The sequence below is a fragment of the Lepidochelys kempii genome, chromosome 11 (assembly GCF_965140265.1).
Source record: "Lepidochelys kempii isolate rLepKem1 chromosome 11, rLepKem1.hap2, whole genome shotgun sequence".
In the NCBI taxonomy this organism is placed as follows: domain Eukaryota; kingdom Metazoa; phylum Chordata; order Testudines; family Cheloniidae; genus Lepidochelys; species Lepidochelys kempii.
The window spans coordinates 50,544,344-50,563,414 of NC_133266.1; the positions used below are offsets into that span (position 1 = coordinate 50,544,344).

Below are 19,071 nucleotides of genomic sequence, written 5' to 3' on the forward strand. Positions count from 1 at the left end.
GTCTTGCAGAGAAAAAAGCAGCTACAGATTCTCTTTGACTTTTTATAATGGAATAATGGTTTTTATCCTTTTAATAAACCTCTTCCACATTGATTATGGGTGCCTTGAGAGAGACATCATGCAAGTGGGAAGTGGTATTTGGAAACAGATTAAGTCTTCTAGCTGCTCTTCACTGTCCCAATTATGATACTTATCCTGCTGCTAAGTCATAGACATTTGAACTGAGAGAAGAACTTATGACCGCCTACGAGCTAGGAATCCATTAAGTATTGAACAAACTGACACTGGAGGATAGCTGTTTTTGTCTGTAGCTTTCAGGGACAACCTGATTAGCATATATATTTTTGACAACATCCTCCACGCTTCTCCATGTAGTTTATATTTTCCTTTATGGGATTTTTTTTCTTTTTAATTTATAGGACAAATATTTCCACTGCCACTATCTTCTAATTCTGGCTGCCGAAAGTTGTAAAACAAGGAATGAAATCCTGTCCCACTGAAGTCAATGGTAGCTTTATTTCAGACAAGGTTTCTTACATTCTTTTGGCTTATTCTGCAGAAATCTGGCCACCATTTGGAAACATATTTTGGCTCAGTTTTCAAGGGTTCAGAATCAGAGAAGGTGTGGGAACCTATTATAACTTTTCTTCATCTCGGCAAAACACTATACACACAGTGTTACAATATATAAACATGTTGGGCCAGATCCTCAGTGGATATAAACCACTGAAGACAGAATTAACCTGATTTATTCTATCTAAGGATCTTGCCCAGGGTATTAAAGTCTGTTCAGCTGCACACAAGAGTTGTTATTACATACCTAACTTGACCACAAGCTAATATGTTCTGGGTGGGCTGTTTTGACTTTTCTGGCTGTGCATCTTGCCCTTCACAATCTTGTGCACTCTCTTTTGGCTTTGTATTTACACGCATCTGTTAGGATGACATGGTGCCAACTCTTAAGGCTATATGCCAGGTTTGCTAGGCCATAGTTACCAACAAAACAAATATTCAACTTGATTGTGTTCAAAACACTCAACATTCATTTTGCAAAGAGTCCCCTATGTGTAGTAGCTATGCCATTTACTCAGGCCGCAGTCAAACTGTTCTGTGCCTAGGGAGAGTAAGTAAAGAGGCCCTCAAACATTGATAAGGAAAGGAGATGGAATTATAGAAGACTAAAAAGGACTCTTATAGACACCAAACTTGGGGATATGGATCTTAATAAAAAATGAATCCGACCCAAACCTTTGCTCATCCTTTGGAGCGAAGAGAACCCTAACTGGGAATAACAACAACAACAATTGGTAAATTTTTAAAAAATGGTGGATGCTTCTCCACTTACTTGGGTTGGTAAAACACTGTGGGTTGGATTCAAAAGGGGGACTCAGGGGGCTAAGTCCAACTCGGTGGCTGCCCAACCCTGCAGGCATCCACAATCAACATACACTTAAGTTTCTGCCACTAAAATCCCCAAGGCACCTACATTAGGCACGAAAGATCACGACTATGACTCTATAGTCCAGTGCTAAACATACTTACCTGGGCATTCAGACACCCAAGTTCGACTCCTACAGCTGTTCACCACACAGAGGAGGCAATTGAACCCAGGTCTCCCACATCCTGGTTGGATACTTTAATCACTTGGCTACGGAAAATAACGTTGGTTTCATTAATCCCATGCTTACACACCTAACTGTCTCCATGCATCGTATAAAGGAGCCTGGATAGCTAATTCAGAATAGTGAATTCCACTAGGCAGCACAGCAACTAAAAGTTCAGCTCTGCAATGCTCACTCAACTGAGTGGAATTCACCTATGTTCAGAAGCCCAGCACAAGGCCTATTTTGAGGACTTAAATAGGATGTAAATAGTTCATAGAGTCTGCGGCCAGGTTTCTGTACAGGCATGGACTTCACCTTATGATAAAAGCTTTTCTAGTGCTAACTTTTACCTGGAAGAAATCAAGAATTGGAGCCAGTCTTGTGATCTCCATCCTGGTTCTGTGCTGTGTCTGGCAATAGCCTATCATTTCATGTAACAAAAAGCGGCAGAGAGAGGGGAGAGAGGGGGAGAGAGAGAGAGAAAGAAAGGTTGCTCATTGTGTCACACTAGTGAACATAAGAGCTACTTAAGTGGTCTGAAAAAGACAACAGCCAGCCACAAAAACATTAGAAAACAAGTGTGCATGTCAGTGCATGAGTGAGAGTGCACGTCCTAAATGCTGGTGTTTGCACAAACTATTAAACGTCTGTTCACTGCAAAATGTAGGGTAGGGAATTTGACAATCTGGGCACCACAAGTTTGACAAGTTTGCAATGTGTTTATAAAGCATGAGGATCTGCTTCCTGGAATGGTATGCATAACTCACTGCATAATTGCAACAGACTGTTACAATACCTGGACCACTGTGTGGCCAATCCTGAAAGGTAGGTAAGCACAAGGAGTCTTACCTTTCTGTCCCCCCCACCACCACTGCCCTTGCCTCCCTGTACATGTAAAGCCAGTGGCAGAGGTGTGGAGGAGTACAGTGTGTACACCACAGTGAAGTGGAGAACACGATGGTGCAGCCATGTCTTTATTCCTCTCCCATACCGGCCTGGGGAGCAGGGCTAGCATGGGGGAGTGCAGACCACTTCCTTTTATAGAATAGTACAGCTTCTGCTTAGATATTCACTTTCCTTCGGAAGCATTCTTATTGTGTTAAAAGCCACCGGACAGCCCTGTACATCCTCTGGAAGAACAGCCAGTATGCACAGCATCACAGCCAGCCTCAGTTCATCACCTCTAAAACGCAGCTCAAAGGGATACTTTAGCTGAAATGTATTTGTCATAAATATAAAGGGAAGGGTAAACCCCTTTGAAATCCCTCCTGGCCAGGGGAAAGCTCCTCTCACCTGTAAAGGGTTAAGAAGCTAAAGGTAACCTCGCTGGCACCTGATCAAAATGACCAATGAGGAGACAAGATACTTTCAAAAGCTGGGAGGAGGGAGAGAAACAAAGGGTCTGTGTGTCTGTCTATATGCTGGTTTCTGCCGGGGATAGACCAGGAATGGAGTCTTAGAACTTTTAGTAAGTAATCTAGCTAGGTATGTGTTAGATTATGATTTCTTTAAATGGCTGAGAAAAGAATTGTGCTGAATAGAATAACTATTTCTGTCTGTGTATCTTTTTTGTAACTTAAGGTTTTGCCTAGAGGGGTTCTCTATGTTTTTTTAATCTAATTACCGTGTAAGATATCTATCATCCTGATTTTACAGGGGGGATTTCTTTATTTCTATTTACTTCTATTTTTATTAAAAGTCTTCTTGTAAGAAAACTGAATGCTTTTTCATTGTTCTCAGATCCAAGGGTTTGGGTCTGTGGTCACCTATGCAAATTGGTGAGGCTTTTTATCCAACATTTCCCTGGAAAGGGGGGGTGCAAGTGTTGGGAGGATTGTTCATTGTTAAGATCCAAGGGTTTGGGTCTGTAGTCACCTAGGCAAATTGGTGAGGCTTTTTACCAAACCTTGTCCAGGAAGTGGGGTGCAAGGTTTTGGGAAGTATTTTGGGGGGAAAGACGCGTCCAAACAGCTCTTCCCCAGTAACCAGTATTAGTTTGGTTGTGGTAGCGGCCAATCCAAGGACAACGGGTGGAATATTTTGTACCTTGGGGAAGTTTTGACCTAAGCTGGTAAAGATAAGCTTAGGAGGTTTTTCATGCAGGTCCCCACATCTGTACCCTAGAGTTCAGAGTGGGGGAGGAACCTTGACAGTGTTGGACACATGAAATGGATGAATGTCCCAACCCTAAATTATACAAGATGGTGATCAGACCACGACACAGACGTAACAATTACAATTAACTTGCCTAATGAAAGTTTCAGGGTAACCACAGGACCTTTATCATAAATCTGAGTTTATAGATCTAGTGAGCAGCAGTCCAAGAAGAAAACTATGCTAATAAAGAAATCCTTAAGAGTTGACCTTCAGTATCAAGTTTGCTTAAAAAAAAAGACTAAAAAGGCAATTGTAATAATGCAAATAACAAGAAACAACTCTTGATATATTGCTTGTAGGTAGGACGAATTCAGCTGATAAATATAAAGTCCAGAGTCTGTTTAATTACTTAGGTACGTCAACTAGAACTCTGTTATTGTACCTGAGCCTACATGGAAAAAAAGTCCCCTTCCTGCAGCTTGACCCACCCCACTGCATTGATGCTGAGGTACTGTTTTAACCATTCTCTCCATCCCACAGTGAAGTTCCTTCCATAGATTCTTTCAGTATTGTACAGAGCTGATTGTGTTTCTCGTATTAAAATGAAACAAAGTCTATATTGACTTGCAAGTCTTAGTTCAGTTATACGTTACAACTTACTATCCCATTTGGCGGTTAGCATTACTGCTATTATTCATAGCTCAGCCATCTTTTTTGAGTGGTTCGGTTAACGTTTAAAACGTTTCTGGATGAAAATAGAAGCTTATCTTGTCAATTGCACGACTTTTCACATACACCTTACGTAAATCAGAAAGCGAGGTCACTGGGGAATGTGCTTCTCGGCAGGTATTTCTATTTTCGCAGCTATATTTGAACTGAGTACAAGTTCTGGCAGCACATTTTAAAACACAGTGAAGTTTTGGGAATTAGCTTTTCTTTCACAATAATGTAAGAGATGCAAATCTGAAATAGAAAAGGTAGAAATACCATCATCTTGTTAGATGTCCAGCCTAAGCCTCTTGGTCAGGTCTGAGCTGGCTTAACTACATGTGATTTTAAGAGAGCTGGTGGCACTCATTACCTTCCAGGAGGGGTGATCAGCACCTTGAAGGCCTGGGACCTGATTTTATAGACTCAGGTTCAGATAGTTTTAATAATCATATGAGCTTCCAAAATAGAGGAGGTTCATTCAAACTAAATCCAAACTGCAATGCTTCTGAGGTTGGCTTGTATCTAATGTAGACATGACAATGGAATGGAATACATAACTTGTGAACAATGGAGCAGTCTATTTTGCAAAGAGAAAAAGGCAAAGCACATCACTTTCAAACAAAAAAGGTCATGATTCATTTTATTAATTGATAATTGCCTTGTAGTCAGTCCCATCATAATTAATTCCCCAAAGGTAATTTAATTTTAATTATTGAAATAGTCAATCATATAAAATTAAGTAACAATTGAAGGATAATAATCAGCTACATACATCTGGCTCACAATATTGTTCTATTGCTTAAAGTGACAATCGCCTTGAAAGCCATTCATCATAGTCAACATGGTTCTGACATCTCAGTAATAACCAAGCACCATACTTACAAGTCTCCACATTCATCAAATCCATGTGAATGTGGATTCACTACACATTTTAAACAAAAATTGGTACATATATTACCCAGATGATTTAAACATACTAAACATAGAGACCTCATGATTAAAGTGTCTGGTTATACCGATGACTGCAAATCCAGATCAAGATATTTCCTACGTTTAATATTAATTCCTTGCTAATTAATGGCTAATTCTGGTCTCTGTATCCACATGCCCTAAACTCGATCTGTAAGTCCACGAACATTAAATGCCATGTCCTCTTCATTCCTCTAACAGAGTCATTTTTGGTGGTGTGGAATATAAGCCTGTACATATCCTGTGCAGCGGATCCTCTGTGGCTGAAATTAAGTCATACGAATGGAACAAACATTAACAAATCTAATAGCCTTAAAGATGCAGTACATCTGATCATGATATTTGGTAAAGGTAGGTAGGTGGAGATGTCAGAACTCTCTGAAAGCTCAATATTCTGGTTGGAGTTATGTTTAACCAGCTATGTGGATGTCATCTGGGGATTGGCTCATTTCTAGGTTTATACAATAGCTTAATTTCAAAGCAAGACAGAAAAGTAAATTAAGCAGAGATTTATGTACTGAATATCCCCACTAGATATATTGCACACAGGACTTTAAAGCCTGATCCAGCTGCATTAAAAATTGACCTATACTTACTCCCTTAATAAAGAAATAAATTCTCGCTAGCCTCACTATAACCCATTTCCCTTTCCCCCGTGAAACATCCTCCCAGAAATTCCTGGGGTACAGAAGATGGCCCAGAATGGGATATCACAAGTACCAGAAACCTCATTACCATCACTGCAATTCAAGGTATGTATGATGTCACTCAATTAGCTTGTGAACTATGTGAAAGTTATGCATATGGATGGAGATAAATGTGTACCTAATGATAAAATAGAAAAAACAACAACAAAACGGTCAGTTCTGAAAGGGAAAGATCACTCAAATTCTACCAGTAGTCAACACTAGCTTTTTCATACTTTTGGCTCAGGCAGTACAAAACCCAAAGATGCTTGGATATCAGTGATAAACACAGAATTAGCTAGAAAGATAAAAACATAGCAAAGAGTAAGTTCATGCATCCTGTATAATAGTTCTGAAGACATATTCATTAATCAATGCAGCAAATTCAGCGCTACCATTTGGGTATCTTCCTGCTAAGGTCCCCATCCTGCTGCCCTCACTCATGTGGATAGTTCTGTATGCAGAGAATTTCAGGGAGACTACTAACAGGACCATTCCATTAACCAGTATTTGTTATTTATGGCCATGATACTAATGCCATATCAGAAGCAAAAGAGATGACACAAGGTTCTGTATCAATAAAGTCCAATTAATTATTGGCCTTAATTTTGGATCTCAGCTAAGGGATGTAATAGCAGTGGCCTTTATGTAGTTGTTTAGTAAATGTTATAATACACGCAAATGGCAGCAGTTCAATACTGAATTGCTATTGAAAAAATTGACAGTGCTTTTGCAAAGTGACTAAAGAGATTAGTGAAAGTGCCAAGTGTTCACTTAGCTCATTTATTGCCAGAAAATGTGTTAGTGACTCTGTGATTGAATTTTTTTCATGTCCTTAAATGACTTGATAATGGATGGAATTGCCAACAGAACATATTTTCTGATGTGATATTTACAAAATTACAAATAGATATTCTTATTCTTATATATATATATATATATATATATATATATATATATATATATATATATATATACACACACACACAAAAAACTTAATTCTATAGTATAAAGTTGTTAGACTGAATATTTTGCCTCCCCCAAAGAAAATGCTAAAATGAAAGAAATGAAGTCACGAGTTTCAAAAGTAAGGTATCTCAAATGTTGGGTGCCCAGCTTGACACACCTTATAAGGGCCTGAAAATTAGTGTCAAAGCTGGCAGATCCCACCCCACACAAATAGATGGTGGCTGCCAAGTAGAATGTGGTGATGAGGAGAACTAGCAAATGCCAGTGGGAAAATAGCTTTTACAATGAAAAATGCCAAGTAAATGATGGACCCAAATGTCATTGATGAAAATTGTTAGGCAGGCTCAGAGCCTGTACAACCAGAGTGACAGTAGGTCCGGTTTTGCCATCTTCACTCACACGGAATAGCGCCTTGTTCCACTTGTAACCCTATTCCTTCCAGTGGGAATACTGAAGGAGTAAAAGTGTCACAGCTCAGAGCAATTGTATCTGTATTTCCCTTACGTGGTTCAACAAGGGCACCCCCTGGCTTCTGGCTGCCTTTCTTGGGTGGAGACTCACATCCTCTCTCCCTCCTGACTACTGTACTTCCAAGCTGAACAGATCCCAGCCTTCCCTGTGTGCAGTCTGCCTAAGCAAGCCTGCCTTGCTTCTCCCTCAGGTACACAGTGTAATTGCCATCAGTTCTAAGTTACCATACAATACTTTCTAAGGAAGCCTATTTTATTCTTAAGGTAAAAGCATTACAGAAAAAAAAGTATTAAAAATAAAAGAACCTGCAAGCATGCTAATAAGTTTACCCAGCTGTCTCCTTCAGACCCCTAAAGGGGTCTCTCATGGTCACAAGTTCATAACAGCCCTAGCTGAGAACTAGCACACATGCAAAGTTTAGTCCCTTCTTTATACAATTTGGAGGTCTTTGAACGGGAGTCTTCAGGAGCAGGTAATCAGTATACAATAGGTTTCAGAGTGGTAGCCCTGTTAGTCTGTGTCAGAAAAAAAACACCGAGGAGGACTTGTGGCACCTTAGAGACTAACAAATCTATTTGGGCATAAGCTTTCGTCGGCTAAAACCCATCTGATGAAGTGGGTTTCAGCCCATGAAAGCTTATAGCCAAATAAATTTGTTAGTCTTTTGGGTTTTTTTGCAGTACACAATAGGTTTCTCTTCCCAGGGTGCATCTTCAAAATGATGGATTACAAGTGGATCATTTGCATTCCTCTCATTCCCAAGCATTTCCTATGAAATTCACTTCACACATATCGTCTGAAAATGTCCTTTGAAGTTCTTAATATCTCCCAAAGATTGCATTAATCCTGTCTTCCTGCTAAAGAAATTCTATACACTCCCACAATAGTACATAAACATTTGCATTTTCAATATTCTGAACTTCAAAGATGTCAAACTTAAATCAATAAGGTTTAACTTAATTCAGTAAGGTTTGTCTAGGATATTGTCATACCTGTCACATAAGGTATTTACCATTCAGCATGAGTAAGTGTAGGAGACTCTAACCTGGTGCTACCAGGAGATTAGAAGATGACTAAGGATCACTGACAGCAGTAAACTAATGCACAAGATTTAAAACCAGAAGATTATTTGAGAAAGAAACTAGATCTGGTAATTATCCTTTGCAGATGAATATACTGATAAGGAATCATTCTCTTGCTTACATGCTGGTAAAGGAGCTCCTCCAATTGTAGGGGTATTACGCCATATTTAAAGGTTATCTATGAGCATCTATCACAACATTTTCCCTTAGAGTCCCAGATACATGTGGTGTTCGTGGGTGGTACCAGACTGACAGCCCTGGAAACTCAAGTCTTCTGTTTACTCGCACAACCTGTACAGCATAAAGTTGCAGAGCAAGTTTCTCCACCTGACACCATCCTGCCAATATGCCTCAGTGCTGATCTGATTGTTACTCCACTAGGGATGAGAGAGTCTATTTCCACTCAAACCCTGACACCTCACTAATACTGACAATATGAGTGTCAAATGGTGCCAAGCTGTGATGGTGGTTTATGTGAATTTCACATCTGTAAGCAACACATTCTACATAGGCCACCAGACCAGGGTTATGTCACACAGAAGGAGTATATTTGAATCTGTGATGCAGAGGTAAAACACTTAGCGTACCATTCCTTTCTTCTATCCACCATAATTATTCTTTTCTGAAAGGTATGTCTGAAGAAGGCAGACCAGAAAGAAAAAAGAAAAAAAAGCTTTAGGAAAAAGCTTGTCAATTGTTTATTTTGTTACAAACTGCATTTGTGTTTTCTCATTCAACCTGAATTGCAAACCAACCAAATTATCTTGGGAACTACATATTTAGTATTTAGCTTTCCACTGACACCTTCATCATAGCCAGATAACTCAATGGCACATCAGCTTTTCAATGCTAATTAATGTTAAAGTTATTTTACTTCATTACATTCATACTGTTAACTCACTTTGCTAATGAGATTCAGAGTCAGTGCATTTTTACCCCTTCCCTAAATAATGCTTACAGAAGCAAAGTCAATAAAAACCAGTATACCAAAACCTTCTCACCTAAGTTTCATGGTCAGTACATATTTCATTAGTGTATTTCCATAGCACTTTCATGGCTACAATGACTACATAAATAAGGATAGGCCCCAGCCCAAAAGATGAAATCCAGATCAAAATCTTCTCAAAGACTGACTGGTGTACAGCTCCAAATTTTGCTTTGGTTCATTATACATAAAGAAGCCAACCTTGACTTTGTGTCTGGATCCAAAGTTCCTCATAAAGTTTAGGGGTGTTCAGATGCAGGAGTTTTGATTCAGAACCATTTTTAAATCTAAATTAGGCAGCATGGTCCAGGTTACACGGCAATGCACTTGGAGTCTAGAGAATCGGGTTCTATTTCCAGCTCTAACAGGCAACTCACCTCTCAGTGTCTTACATTCTCGATCTGTAATTGGAGGGAATTATACTTACTGTCCATAGTAAAGGGCTTTGAGATCTATGGTTGAATTATTTTACTACACATCAGCTATATCCCTCTCCTAATCACAAAATGCCTGTTATTTAAGAGCTGGAAGGATACTATTATTGATGTAAATTCCTGTTAAACAGCATATTGCATACAGCGAAACTTGTCTTGATAAACCATCCAAAGGATTAACAAATGTCAGTTGACCCACAGACTTTTAACTCAAGGTCAAACAAAACTGATTGGAAATGTTGTGAATACTGCAGATTAGTCATTTAGATGAATTATACCTCACATTTCGTTGTACTTAGCTTACCAAAAAAAAAAAGCCATCATTATCTTTCCATCATGCTGTTGGTCCAGCTAAATGCTCTGAATCTACAATGGACAGGCAGAACTTGAGTGAAATCCTAGACCTTTTCGGTAAAATTCCCATTGAATTCAATGAGATCAGAATTTCACCCCTCAAAACTGTGTGGATTCCCTGTAACTTCAGTGGAACTTCACATGGACATAAGGATTACTTTGCACGATTTAGGCTTAAATTCTATACAGTTGTATAGTCTTTTCAGTGTATCAAAGTCCACAGACCATAAAAATGTTTCAAAGTGCACCACATCATCTGAAATGGAATGTAAGTCTGTATAATTTTGAAAAGCTAATATGACTGCAAAGATTCACAAGTTGTGTACTGTTCTCAGAGTGGTAGCTGTGTTAGTCTGTATCAGCAAAAAAAAAACACCCCAAAACGAGGAGTACTTGTGGCACCTTAGAGTCTAACAAATTTATTTGGGCATAAGCTTTTGTGGGTTAAAACCCACTTCATCAGATGCATGCAGTGGAAAATACAGTAGGAAGATATATATACACACAGAGAACATGAAAAAATGGGTGTTGTCATACCAACCGTAATGAGACCAATCAATTTAGGTGGGCTATTATCAGCAGGAATAAAAAAAAAAAACTTTTGTAGTGATAATCAGGATGGCCCATTTCAAACAGTTGACAAGAAGGTGTGAATAACAGTAGGGGGAAAAATTAGCATGGGGAAATAGTTTTTACTTTGTGTAATGACCCATCCACTCCCAGTCTTTATTCAAGCCTAATTTAATGGTGTCCAGTTTGCAAATTAATTCCAATTCTGCAGTTTCTCGTTGGAGTCTGGTTTTGAAGTTTTTTTGTTTGAGAATTGCGACTTTTAGGTCTGAAATTGCGTGACCAGGGAGGTTGAAGTGTTCTCTGACTGTTTTTTGAATGTTATAATTCTAGATGTCTGATTTGCATCCATTTATTCTTTTGCGTAGAGATTGTCTGGTTTGGCCAATGTACATAGCAGAGGGGCATTGTTGGCACATGATGGCATATCACATTGGTAGATGTGCAGGTGAATGAGCCTCTTATGGTGTGGCTGATGTGATTAGGCCCTATGATGGTGTCTCTTGAATAGATATGTGGACAGAGTTGGCAATGGGCTTTGTTGCAAGGATAGGTTCCTGGGTTAGTGGTTTTGTTGTCTGGGTACTGGTGAGTATTTGTTTCAGGTTGGGGGGCTGTCTGTAAGTGAGGACTGGCCTGTCTCCCAAGATCTGTGAGGGTGAAGGATCGTCCTTCAGGATAGGTTGTAGATCCTTGATGATGCGCTGGAGAGGTTTTAGTTGGGGGCTGAAGGTGACAGCTAGTGGCGTTCTGTTATTTTCTTTGTTGGGCCTGTCCTGTAGTAGGTGACTTCTGGGTACTCTTCTGGCTCTGTCAGTCTGTTTCTTCACTTCAGCAGGTGAGTATTGTAGTTTTAAGAACGCCTGATAGAAATCATATAGGTGTGTGTCTCCGTCTGAGGAATTGGAGCAAATGCGGTTGTATCTTAGAGCATGGCTGTAGACAATGGATCTTTTGATGTAGCCTGGATGAAAGCTGGAGGCATGTAGGTAAGTATACAGGTCAGTAGGTTTCCGGTATAGGGAGGTGTTTATGTGGCCATCATTTATTAGCACTGTAGTGTCCAGGAAGTGGATCTCTTGTGTGACTGGTCCAGGCTGAGGTTGATGGTGGGGTGGAAATTGTTGAAATCATGGTGGAATTCCTCAAGGGCTTCTTTTCCATAGGTCCAGATGATGAAGATGTCATCAATGTAGCGTAAGTGGAGTAGGGGCATTAGGGGACGAGAGCTGAGGAAGCGTTGTTCTAAGTCAGCCATAAAAATGTTGGCATACTGTGGGGCCATGCGGGTACCCATTGTGTACCGTGTGCCTGAATGCAGTAAAGCTGAAGGCCAAAGTTTAATATTGGTTTATACAATGTTAATCTGATTGTTATTCATGTGATGTATTCATGCAATCCATTTTTCATGACCCTAATCAAAAGTAAAAAATGAATAAATTCAGCAATGCAGAAAAAATAAAGAATGAATGAGGAGGAATACCACCAAGGCCATCAGAGTTTCTTTAGAAAAAGGAAGTTGCTCTATGTGCTAGTCCAGGAGGCTCTCTCCCACTGCTTTATTAATACTGAGCTTCTGCACTATGCAGTGATCTACAATGGTTTCTGAGGATCTCATTTATCTCAGTCCTTCAAATCCCAAAAAAACTGGCAAACATTTTTAAATAACTGACTTGCTTGCATATCAAACTTTGAAAAGTTTTCAAGATTTTGTTTAGTTTTGCATCCTAAGCTGCAAACCCAACATTATTCATTAAAATATTCAAGTATTACCAGAAACATTTTCTGACACCAATTTCAGTGTGTTTTGTTTGTTTGTTTGCTTTGTTTTCCTCTTCTTCATTAGCATTTATTACTACTTAGTTAAATTCATTTATATTTTAAGGTCAGCAGGAACTGGTAAGTCAAATTACTTTCCATCTTATACTGGGATACATCGCCATTACTTAATGGACCATAAATGTTCCTTATATTATCTCTTGATAATGATTTTGATTGGTTGGCTAATGCTAGTGCCTTCAGCTAGCAGAGATTCATAAAAAAATTATTTGGGTTTGAGCTACATTTTATTTAGAATTTTGAGAGTTTTATTTTGAATTTTAAGTTTTACTAAAACAGAAACTCAGTGTTAAACTGTTTGGTTTTGTGTTTAAAACCCATGTTTTAATTGACCTTGACAAACTGTCCAGGATTCACTTTGGATGGCACTAAGGATCAATCAAAAGGATCACAAACCATTTGAAAGACAGCAGATCTGGACTGCATTTTGAGCTTTGAACTGAGCAACATTTTTTTTGACAAATAGTTTATTTGCAAAAAAAAAAAAAAGGCAGTTTTGATCAACCCCAAACTATTTACAAATTTGTCACAAATTCACTAAATAGTTTCAGCCAAAAAAATAAGAGGGGAGGGGAGCTAGAGTCAGAAAATGGCAAGTGGAGGAGGTGGTGGTGCCAACCATATAACGTTTAGAGGAGCTACCTTATAACTTTTAGCCTGGTGGTTAGACCACTCACCTGGGATACCCAGATTCAATTTCCTCCCTGTTAATGGGGAGAAGGGATTTGAACTTGAGTCTCCAACCTCTCAGGAGGTAGCTCTAATCACTGGGCTATGGGATATTCTGATGTGGAACACTCAGTCTTTCCTATTGAAGCTGGTCCAGTATGTACAAATAATAAATCTTTGGAGCAGGGACTTGAACTTGGGTCTCCTCCACTCCCAAATGAATGCCCTAAGAAACCAGGCTTGAGAGTATTCTTATTCACTTTCTCTGGCCCAATGACTAATCAAGTATTTTATTACAATGTGGATGAGCTGCAACAGGCAAGATGGAGAAAGAGCTACCCCAAATTTCTCCATAACCAAGCAGTCTCCTGAGGAACGGAAGACCCAAATTAAAATACCCTTTTCCAAAGTAAACCCAGGTCTCCCACATTTTACACATGAGTTCCCTAAAAGTTATAGATTTAGAATCATAGGACTGGAAGGGACCTCAAGAGGTCTTCTAGTGCAATCTTCTCAACTCAGGGAAGGACTAAGTATTATCTAGACCATCTTTGAGAAGTGTTTCTCTAACCTGCTCTTAAAAATCTCCAGTGATGGCGGTTCCACAACCTCCCTAGGCAATTTATTCCAGGGCTTAACTACCCTGATAGTTATGAAGTTTTTCCTAATGTGCAACCTAAACCATCCTTGTTGTAATTTAAGCCCATTGCTTCTTGCCCTATCCTCAGGGGTTAAAGAAAACATTTTTCCTACCTCCTTCTTGAAAACTGTTATGTCCCCTCTTAGTCTTCTCTTCTCCAGACTAAATAAACCCAGTTTTTTCAATCTTCCCTCAGAAGTCACATTTTCTAGACCTTTTATCATTTTTGTTGCTGTTCTCTGGACTTTCTCCAATTTTTCCACATCATTCCCGAGATGCGATACCCAGAACTGGACATCACTACGACCTCTTTCTGCCGCTCCTCCTCTTTTGTTAATCTAGTCCTTTAAAAATACCAGACACAAAATGGTTTGGGTCAAACATCATGTTTTGTTAGACCCAAATGGAGTTTTTCAATTTGCCAAAAGATTTCTGAATTTTTAGCTTGAATTCAACCTGAACGAATATAAAAATAAAAAATATAAAATTAAGGAACGGCCACTGAACAGAAAAATTAGTTTTTCACCCAGCTCCACTTGTAACCAGATATGTAATTGTGAGAACTTTGTACGTCTGTGTATTTCATAATAAAAGGTATCACACAACTTTATAATGGATACCAAGACTCTTCAGTGAGGAAAAACAAAGCAGGTTTCTGAACAACTGAACTGAAGTTCACAGTAAGTTCATTTATTCGGGAGGAAAAATAAAGCACTACTATCTAAAACTGTCATGCCATCTGAGACAAACTCCCTGCTTCAAAGCATAAACTAATCACCTGTGGGAGTCTGGAAGGTATTTCACAATTAGCATTGCACAATTATCTAGATACATAGCAGCGTAAGACGGTGAGGTGGTTAGCTACTCAGAAGCATCAGATCATCATTTAACACCGCCCCACCCCCCACCCAAGAACATGAAAAATCCACTGTATAAATAACAAATAATTCTTCCCCCAAAAAGGCCTCCTAAAAGGACTAGAAACAGAAATATTAATAGAATCATAGACATATAGGGCTGGTAGGGACCTTGAGAGGTTAGCTAGTCCAGTCCCTGTGCTGGGGCAGGACAAAGTATACCCAGACCAGATATACACCAGCTAAAATCTAACCTGTTCTTAAAAACATCCAATCACAAGAATTCCACAATCTCCCTCAGAAGCCTATTCCAGTGCTTACCTATCTTTATATTAGGAAAAACAGTCTAACTATCTAACCTAAGTGTCCCTGGATGCAGATTAAAAACTGATTACTTCTCGTCCCTACCTTCAGTGGACATGGAGAACAATTGATCACTGTTCCTTTTTGTAACTCCTCTTAACTTATTTGAAGACTGTTATCAGGTACCCCCCGGTCTGCTTTTCTGCAGACTAAACATATCCATTTTTTATAATATTTGCTCATCTTAAAAGTTTAGAAAGCTTGATCTTTCTTCTTTAGCTCTCCTTTAGATTTACTCCAATTCTTCAGCTTTTTCCCCCATGCAGTAGGCCAGTAACCCTGTTAAAGAAGAAAATTAGGTTAGTTGGTAAGACTTGTTATTGACAAATCCGTGCTGGCTATTACTTACTACTCTATCATCATCTAGGTGCTTACAAATTGACTGTTTAATAATTTATTGCAGTATCTTTCCAGATATTTCAGTTAAGCTGACTGGTCTATAATTCTACAGGTCCTTTTTGTTTCCACTTTTAAAATAGATACTGTTTGCCCTTCTCCAGTCCTCTGGGATGTTGCCTGTTGTGTATTAATTATATTGATTACTTAAGGGAGAATTCTTAACACTCTGAGATTTGGTAGCTTCTTCTTCCAAGATCAGGCCCTGTATTATTAAAATTACGGTTCAGTTGGGAACCCCAATGTGCATGGTTGCAACACTCACACTTAATAAAACTATGACAAATACAGAAGGTTTTTCCTAACACAGTTAGCAAAGTTACAAACACTTCAACTCAGCAAGGTAGACAGATAATTTAGAAAGTGTGTCTGAGCATCCATATACTCTCACCATCCCTTGAAAAAGGATCCAAAAATGTTAGTCACACAAGCCAAGATATAACTTGTATGATGTGTTATGCTGACACCATTATGCCTAATACATATTCAATGTTTCATCCCCTTTTCTTATTTGTACTTCCCCTCCCTACTAATGGTGGAGTGCCCTTCTCGCATAGGTTTCTAATCTATTTACCTCAAGTTTATTGGCATATATGTCAATTAGTAACTATGGCACGTTTGTGGTCAGATATCTGCTGACATTCCTAACTTGAAATATCCCAAACTGGTATAAACTAGCATCCTGTGGTTATCTGTCAGCAGTTTAGTCATTACAGCATTCAATCTCGTGATATCTTATGATCTATGGTGACTCCTGGTTAACTAGTGCCTAACGTCTTATTTAGCTAAGACTGAGGCCTGTAGGATCATAACTTTACCACCTTAACTTATGCCTATGCCTTACCTAGCAAATACTTAAAGGTTACAGGGACCTCACCCATCCTCCATGATTTCTCAGAGATAATTGCTAACTGTTTGGAATTGCTTCAGCTGGTTTCTTAAGTACTCTAAAATTATTAATTTAATCAGGTACTGATGACTTGAATATACGTAATTTTTCTAAATATTCTTTAACCTGTTCTTTCCTTGTTCTGGCTTGTGTTCCTTCTCAATTGCTGTTAATATTAATTGTGTTAAGTATCTAATCACAACCAACATTTTTAGTGAAGCAAAATAAGCATTAAACACCTGAGCCTTCTTGATGTCATCTGTTATTAGCTCTCCTACTCTGTAAAGTAGTGGACCTGCACTTTTCTTCACCTTTCTCTTGCTCCTAATGCATTTCTAGACCCTCTTCTTATTACCTGCTATGTCCCTCACTATGCGTAACTCATTTTGTGCCTTAGCCTTTCTGATTTTGCCACTACATGCTTGTGCTATTCTTTTGTATTCATCCTTAGGAATTTGTCCATGTTTCCACTATTTGTACGATTCTCTCTCAATTTTTAAGCCTTTAAAGAGCTCCTGCTGGGGCCATATTGGCATCTCACTAGTCTTCCCAACAAACACTAGATAGATTTGCTAATTCCTTCAGAAAATGTTGAGCTGTGGAGTCCCAAAGACTTCCATCCCACTGGAAAATTAACCCAATTAAAATTCAGAATATCTAAAAACTATACAACAAAATAATATTAAGATCCAGAATATATCCCACTTGAATACTCTAGACAAAGTTTCACAGCTCTGAAACAAAAACTCGGAGACAGAAAAATTATCAAAATAACTTTAACGGAACACCTTAAACATGTTTCATATCCCCAAATGCCTCATTTCAGCCTGAACTTTAATGAGGTTTAATGGAATTAGCCATATGCTTAAAGTTAAATAGGTGCATAGGTATTTTTCTGGAATGAGGTTTTACAATAAAATCTCTAGGAAAAAAAATTAAATTACCCTGATATCGACAGCAATGTTTATTAATAGCGCTGGGCATGAAACGGAAATGCCAGAAAGTCTTTGGACTAGGTCCCTCACAAAAGGTTCCTTAGCAAAGAAAATAGCCATGGGATAAGAGAGAAGGTTCTCTCATGGAAATTCCAAATTTCGCTCAGCTATATTGATCAGTACTGAAGGGTGGACAGCAGACAAGGTGAACCAAGGGTATAACTGAAAATTTAATAGAAGCATAAGAAAGCAACAGCTGTGGCTGGAGGGAAGGATTGTGAAGCTGAAAGGAGCAGTGATTAATGGCTAAATGTTCCCAGAAGCTCAATTTCGGGTATTGAGACTTGCCAGTGTTGACACTTGTCAAGTATGTTTACAATTCAATTATAAATAGAAAATCATATACTGATCATCTTAGAACACTCTATTCTTTGAGTTATTTTTCTTGATATACAAGACAATTGTCAGTATTTTTAGTCCACCAATCATTGGGATATGAAAACAAGGCAAATTAATTGTGAGTTTAGACTGTTCCTTGGTTCTTAGATCACAACGCAAGCAAGAATAAACTGTTGGAGGCAGAGTGAAAGTAAAATTGGGAGGGCAGACATGATTTAACTTCAGTTACTGGAGCATGAATCACAGTTAATGGGTGTTTTCTGAGTGTGTGATATCAGTATTATGAGACAGGAAGTAAACAAAAAACAAATAGATATCAAAATTGCCCTCAGATAATTAAAAAAAAAGTTATTTTTCTTTCACAGGAGACATAGTTCTCAACCAAACAAGAATTTAATCGTCTCTAATTCATTGCACACATTGCACTGACCTAACAAGGTATTTGTTTTCTGTGACACACAAGTGTCTGTTAAGAGACAACGTCTATGATAATGACTTACATATACATTTCTCTTTTCATATGGAATGATCGCTAAGATTTTATAAACTTTGCAAAATGTACAAGCTGATTTTCAAAATTACACATATTGGAATCAGTTCATCTATCACATATGGGCCAGGTACTCAACTTCACTGATGTCAGTGCAGCCATATGGACTATACCAGATGAGACTCTGACCCATTATTTGTATAACATTCATGGAATTTTACATGCAGTAAGAAAACAAGGCTCTGATTCCACTCTCATTTAATACCCTTGACTTCAACAAAATTTGACATCTGTAAACATTCCCTTCTGTGCAAAGCTCCCATTTTATCTACGCAAATGAACTATGAAGTGATATGCGACACCCGCTCTACCAATCTGTTTTTAATTTCACTCCTTTCAGCCATCAGTATTTCCTGTTCTGCTAGAGACAGAAAGCTAAGCATCAATTAGGAAAGAAGTCTGGTTAACACATACAGTATTGCTAATTAAAAGTAAACATTTCCCAGTTATTACCATGGATCAGTCCTATTCCAAGTGCAGGGAAACTGTCCTACTCTAGGATATCACTATGTACTGATGGCAAATGCTGATTTTTTAATGGTGACCACTGAACAAATGCTCTTCTGGTAGCTTCCCCTGTTGGCACTATACAAATGCCCATC

The 19,071-nt window shown here is 38.6% G+C and overlaps 2 long non-coding RNA genes across 9 annotated transcripts in view; both read right to left on the bottom strand.

Moving 5' to 3' along the window:
* Window positions 1–4,890, bottom strand: part of LOC140895725 (uncharacterized) — a 91,834-nt gene extending 86,944 nt beyond the window's left edge. For 2 of the 6 annotated variants that reach the window (XR_012154325.1, XR_012154321.1), the window contains exons 1-4: window positions 4,783–4,889; window positions 4,362–4,664; window positions 1,543–1,648; window positions 821–933 (exon numbers count right to left, since the gene is read on the bottom strand). This is a non-coding gene — a long non-coding RNA (uncharacterized lncRNA). Of the gene's footprint in view, window positions 1–820; window positions 934–1,542; window positions 1,649–4,361; window positions 4,665–4,782 lie in introns of all 6 variants that reach the window. The other 4 variants (XR_012154323.1, XR_012154324.1, XR_012154326.1 and 1 more) reach the window with 3 other exon arrangements.
* Window positions 4,891–9,145: 4,255 nt separating this feature from the next.
* Window positions 9,146–19,071, bottom strand: part of LOC140895726 (uncharacterized) — a 29,642-nt gene continuing 19,716 nt past the window's right edge. The window contains exons 3-5 of one of the 3 annotated variants that reach the window (XR_012154328.1): window positions 15,346–15,579; window positions 14,194–14,536; window positions 9,146–9,224 (exon numbers count right to left, since the gene is read on the bottom strand). This is a non-coding gene — a long non-coding RNA (uncharacterized lncRNA). Of the gene's footprint in view, window positions 9,225–13,870; window positions 14,537–15,345; window positions 15,580–19,071 lie in introns of those variants that run through there. The other 2 variants (XR_012154329.1, XR_012154327.1) reach the window with 2 other exon arrangements.